General features: G+C 37.8%; 1 long non-coding RNA gene across 2 annotated transcripts; it reads left to right on the top strand.

The window, feature by feature from the left end:
- The first annotated feature begins 1,494 nt into the window (after positions 1-1,494).
- On the top strand, positions 1,495-5,757 carry LOC140595397 (uncharacterized). 2 transcript variants are annotated; one of them, XR_011996967.1, is made up of 4 exons: positions 1,495-1,566; positions 1,956-2,659; positions 3,132-3,236; positions 4,462-5,757. It is a non-coding gene; the product is annotated as an uncharacterized lncRNA (long non-coding RNA). The 2 variants fall into 2 exon arrangements; XR_011996966.1 differs by lacking the exons at positions 1,495-1,566; positions 1,956-2,659; positions 3,132-3,236 and adding exons at positions 3,893-4,100; positions 4,204-4,307.
- Positions 5,758-6,005: the final 248 nt, after the last annotated feature.

Below are 6,005 nucleotides of genomic sequence, written 5' to 3' on the forward strand. Positions count from 1 at the left end.
GTTATGATTATGCCTTTTGAAGCAGTTCCTCAGACACTGCTCTGGGTTTGGGCTCTTATTGTGTGGATGATCACATTAAATGACTGAAACTGCAAAGAAGCCCATGGGCTGTTGTCGTAAAAGTTATCGTTGCCTGCCCGGTGCCCCTCTGTTCAGTCCCTCTACCAGCTGCTGTGAATAGTGAAAGTGAATGACTCACAGCCGCCTCCTGTTCAGAGAACCACCCTGGGCAACAGGCACTGCCTCTCCAGAAAATGCCTGGGAAGCCATGCCTTCCCTACAGCCCCAAATCAATGACTGATAGATCCTGGGGTATAAAATCTTGGCTCCTTGCCATCGTTTAGGACATAACTGTGCTACTCTTCAAGATTCCCTCTGGGATCAGCCTTAAGCCAGCCACCAGAAGAGACCATTTATTTCCTTGCCCAGCTTCTTCTGCTCTGTTTCCCTCATTTCCTTGAAGGTTTCTTCTGAGATCACTCCATAAATATATCACTTGCAAGAACTCCAACTGAGGCTTTGCTTTTAGTGAATCTAACCTCAGACATATGCTAGTATTTGGAGGGAAAATGCATCCCTTGTAGCCCAAGGGGGTCCACCAAAGTCTTTAAGGGACTGACATCCATCCTCCACCCTCCAACCTGCATGAATCCCCTTTCATTGGATCTACACATTGGATTTCCAGAAGATTTCTGGTGAATGAGAGCTCTTGGATACTGATGTCTGAAAGCTGTTGGACCAGAAGAGCTCTAAAAGTTGGGTCTAGCTCAACAGAGCTCTTTCTACTCCTCACTGAATGAGAGTGCTCTAGATTTACAGGGGCTTGAAAATGAAAGGGGGAAGACCATGTATTAAAAACAAAACAAAACAAAACAAAACATGTTTGGCTAGAGGAGGCCTTGGGGATCACTAAGAAATTCTTCAGACCATTTCTCTAGGAGAAGAGACATTATCGTCCTTTAGCTTTTCAAAACCTGCCACTTTGTGGCTGCTTCCCTGAGAAACTCAGATCTGTGCTGCCAGAGTGGATGCTGTTGTTGCCTCATCTAGATCCTTTACTGAACTTGGGCCACCATCTTCTAGGTGGCTTTACTAATGAGAGCTATCTCAGCCGGAGATGCCTACGAGTTTATCCCTTAGTCTCCATAATACACCAACTATAGGTCAGAGGTAGCCTTGGCCAGCTGCTTCTAGGTGAGACCACTCCGGTGTAATTCACACGCCAGAGCTCCACACAGGGTCACCTGAGCCCACGTTGTTGTCAGCCCCTTTGTCTGCTCCATCCTGCTTCCTGTTCTCCCTTATTGGGTTCTCTTGACAGCACTCCCTCAACAAATCATTGGCCAGACAACTCCTAGCTAAGGCTTTGTGGCTGGAGAATTTGACATACTAATAATTCAGATGGTTCAGGGCCACAGAGAATGAGATTTGGCCAGGGATTAAGCACCAGCTGATAAAATCAAGGTCCACAGAGAACAATTTGGAAGCCCTTGATTTAGAAAAGCTTGTGTTTTATTCCCTTTTCAGATTTCCTGAGGATCTCTTCAACGTGGGAAAATACAGAAAGTAAGATTTGTGTTTGTTTTCTTATTCAAGAAATTGGAGGGGTTTTGTTTTGTTTTGTTTTCCACAGCGCTAGCCTCAGTGTTTATATCCAGGTGCTCAAATACCTGTTGAATGTATTTTAACAGATATTGCAAAATACCTTGTTGATGGACTTTTCTATTTCTGAGTGCATTTGGAATACAATAAAGACATAAGAAATGGTAGGCTTAAGGGACAAGATAGAAGATTAACCTACTTTTAGGTTTATTAACTCTGCTTCTTTTCAATGAAGTGGAATGAGTCTTATTAAATACTAATTATCTTCTCCATTCTTTTGCAATCTGATTGTTTTTTTTTCTTTTAGAGAGTATGCTTCTTATAGAGAAAATAACTTTTTTTTTTTTTTTCAGAATCCCATATTCAGATACCTATTGTATCCGGGCTCAAACTACAATTCTTATGGACTGCACTATTACTCAACTCTAAATGCCATTTAAAAAGCCAGTTTTGACATTTATTTAAACCATCTGAGGTCTCCAGTCCTCTGGGGAGACAGTGTCTGAGGCTGAATGTCTAATATGAATTTTGTAGCCTTTGAGGGTTTTATGGAGCAGGATGTGGTATCAGGATCTTTGAGACATTCAGTGGAATTAAATCTGGCAACATATTTGCTGGAATCTTTCTTTGTCAAGGACCAAGTATGCATATATCTTGATCAATATAGAGAGAAAGGAGAGAAATCTGGAGACATCCCCTTTAACTTCCCTCCCCAGAATCTGTAATTTCCTTCCCACCACTTCAGTTATAACACTTGGCTGGTAGGGGAGTACAGAGCTGGGACTGGGGTGAGGCATCTAACTAAAGCGCAAAATTTTAGTGGGTGTCAAAAATTCAGTACATAATATTTTAATGCAGTATTTTTTGAAAAAAAGATTTGTTTATTTATTTGAGAGGGAGAGAATGCAAGAGTGGAGGGAGGGAGAGAGGAAGAGGTAGAGAATCCTCAAGCAGACTCCCCACTGATGTCAGAGCCTGGCTCCAGGCTCAATTCCAGGACCCTGAGATCATGACCCAAGCCAAAATCAGGAATCAGAGGCTTAACCAACTGAGCCAGGTACCCCAGTACAGTGTTTTGTGTTTTTTTTTTTATCATGGCAAAATTTAGCATCTTAACCATTTTTAACTCTAAATTGAATAGTGTTAAGTTTATTCTCATTGCTGTGAAACAGATTTAAAATTTTTCTCATCTTGCAAATACGAAAATCTAAACCCACTGAAAAACAAGTCTCCTTTTTCCCCTATCCCTGGTCCTTAGTAACCAAAATTCTACTTTCTGTTTCAGTGAATTTAAATACTTTAGGGACCACAGATAATTAGAATCATGCAGTATTTGTACTTTTGTGACTAGCTTATTTCACTTAGCATAATGTCTTCACAGTCCATCCATGTTGTAGAATGTGACAGTATTTCCTTCTTTTTTTATAAGGCTAAATAATATTCCACTGCATGCATATACCACATGTTCTTAATCATTCATCCATTGATAGACATCTGGGTTGTTTCTACCTCTTGTCTATTGTGAACAGTGCTGCTATGAACATAGGTGAGGAAATATCTCTGTGAAAGCCTATTTCCAATTCTTTTGGATATATAGCCAGAAGCGGGACTGCTGAATTATGCTGGATAATATGGTAATTCTATTTTTTATTTTTTGAGGAAACTTCATATTTTTGTCCACAGAGTTTTTATAGTTACTCTAATAATGTGCAAGTGTTCTAATTTCTCCACATCCTTGACAACACTTATTATTTGTTGTATGTGTTTTTTTGTTTTGTTTTTTGTTGTTTGTTTTGATTTTGGATAATAGCAGTCCTAATAGGAGTGAGGAGATATCACATGAAGGTTAGATTTGCATTTCCATTTGTCTACAATTTTTGGAGAGATGCCTATTTAAGTTCTTTGCCCATTTTATAAATCAGGTTATTTGATGTATTTTCTCATTGAGTTGTTAGAGTTCTTTTTATATTTTGTATATTAATTCCTCATCTGATCTACAATTTGCAAATGTTTTCTGTCATGCTAGGTGTTGCCTTTTCATTTTGTGTATTTTGATGCACAGAAGTTTTTAAGTTTGATGTAGTCCCACTTGTCTATTTTTGCTTTTATGTTGCCTATTATTTTGGTGTTATATCCAAGAAATCATGCCAAGTCTAATGTCATAAAGCTTTTCCCATGTGTTTTCTTCCAGGAGTTTCATCATTTTAGGTCTTATATTTAGGTTTTTAATCTCTTTTGAGCTCATTTGTATACATGTTGAAAGATAAGGATCTAACTTCATCTTACACAGGTGGACAACTTGTTTTCCCCACACCATTTGAAAAGAGCATCCTTTATCCCTTGAGTGGTCTTGACACCTTGTCGAAGATCATTTGACTATATATATGAAGGTTTATTTCTGGACTGTCTATTGTATTCCATCAGTCAATGTGTCTTTACACCAATACCACATGATTTTGGTTCCTGCAACTTTACAATATGTTTTGATATCAGGAAATGTGAGTTTCCCAATTTTGTTCTTCTTTTTCAAAATTGTTTTGGCTATTTGGTGTCCCTTCAAATTCCATATGAGTTTTAGGATGAGCGTTTCAATTTTTGCAGAAAATGCCATTGGGATTGTGACAAGGATTGCATTGAATCTGTGGATCACTTTGGATAGTATGGACATCTTAACAATGTGAATCTTTGCAGTCTATGAACATAGGGTGTGTTTCCATTTATTTGTATCTTTTGTATTTGCTTTCATCAGTGTTTTATAGTTTTCAGTATAGTATTCTTTGGTCAGGTGTGTTTTTATGTATTTTATAATAATATCCAAGGCTGTTGTAAATGGAATTGTTTCCTTAATTTCTTTTGCAGATTGATTGTTCATTGTTCATGAATGGAGACACAACTGATTTTTGTGGATCAAGTTTGCACCTACAACTGTGTGAATTCAATGATTAGTTTTAACAGTTTTCTTTTTTGTATGTGGAGTCTTTAGGGTTTTCTTCATATAAGACCATGTTGTCTGTGAACAGAGTAATTTTACTCCTTCCTATCTGATTTGGTTGACTTTTATTTCTTTTTCTTGTGCAATTGCTCTGGCTAGAACTTCCAATATTTTGTTAAATAGAAGTGGCAAAAGTGGGCTTCCTTATCTTGTTCTTATTTTTGGTGGAAAGCTTTTGGTTTTTCATCATTGAGTATGATGCTAGCTGTGGGCTTTTATGCCCATTCATCTCCTCCCCATCTGAACCCTTGGAAACTATTTGTGTTAAGTTTTAAGAATTAGCATTTTCTTCTCTCTTTTTTTTTTAAGATTTTATTTATTTATTCATGAGAGACACAGAGACAGAGGCAGAGACACAGGCAGAGGGAGAAGCAGGCCCCATGCACGGAGTCTGACGTGGGACTCGATCCTGGGTTTCTAGGATCACTCTGGGCCCAAGGCAGCGCTAAACCACTGAGCCACCCAGCTGCCCAAGAATTAGCATTTTCTTATAATCATTTTTATTTCTGTGGCATTGGTTGTAATGTGCCTTCTTTCCTTTCTGACACTAGTTATTTGAGTCTTCTCTTCCTTTTTCTTAATCTAGTTAAGGGCTTGCCAAGTTTCTCAATATTTTTAAAAAAACAAATTTTACTTTCATTGATTTTTTTTCTGTTGTTTTTCTGTTTCCTATTTCATTAATCTCTGCTCTAATCTTTATTTTTTCCTTCCTTTCCCTAGATTTGGGTTAATTTGCCCTTTTCCTAGTTTTTTAAGTTGTAAAGTTACATTGTTAAGATCTTTTTTTTTTTTTTCTTTTTTAATATGGGCATTTACTGCTATAAACTTCCTTCTAAGCACCACTTTTGCTGAATCCCATAAGTTTTGGTCTGTTGTGTTTTCATTTTTATTTACCTCAATATATTTTCTAATTTCTCTGTGACTTCTTCTTTGAGCCATTTGTTTTTTAAGAGTCTTGTTTAATTTCCACATATGTGTGGATTTTCCAGTTTTCCTTATACAGTCTGTTTCTGGTTTCATTACACTGAGATCAGAAAAGACACTTTGTATGATTTTAATCTTCTTGAATTTGTTTAGACTTTTTTTTTAACATACTACATGATCTGTCCTGGAAAATGTTCCATGTACACTTGAGAAAAATATATATATTCTGCTATTTTGGGGTTGAGTGTGCTGTATGTGTCTGTCCGTTACAATTACTGTGTAGTGTTCACATTCTCTATTTCCTTATTGATTTTCTTTTTTTTTTTTTAAAGATTTTATTTATTTATTCATAGACCCAGAGAGAGGGCAGAGACACAGGCAGAGGGAGAGGGAGAAGCAGGCTCCAAGCAGAAAGCCCGATGTGGGACTCAATCCCCGGTCTCCAGGATCAAACCCCAGGCTGCAGGCGGCACCAAACCGCTGCGCC

The sequence above is a fragment of the Vulpes vulpes genome, chromosome 14 (assembly GCF_048418805.1).
Source record: "Vulpes vulpes isolate BD-2025 chromosome 14, VulVul3, whole genome shotgun sequence".
Taxonomy (NCBI): Eukaryota; Metazoa; Chordata; class Mammalia; order Carnivora; family Canidae; genus Vulpes; species Vulpes vulpes.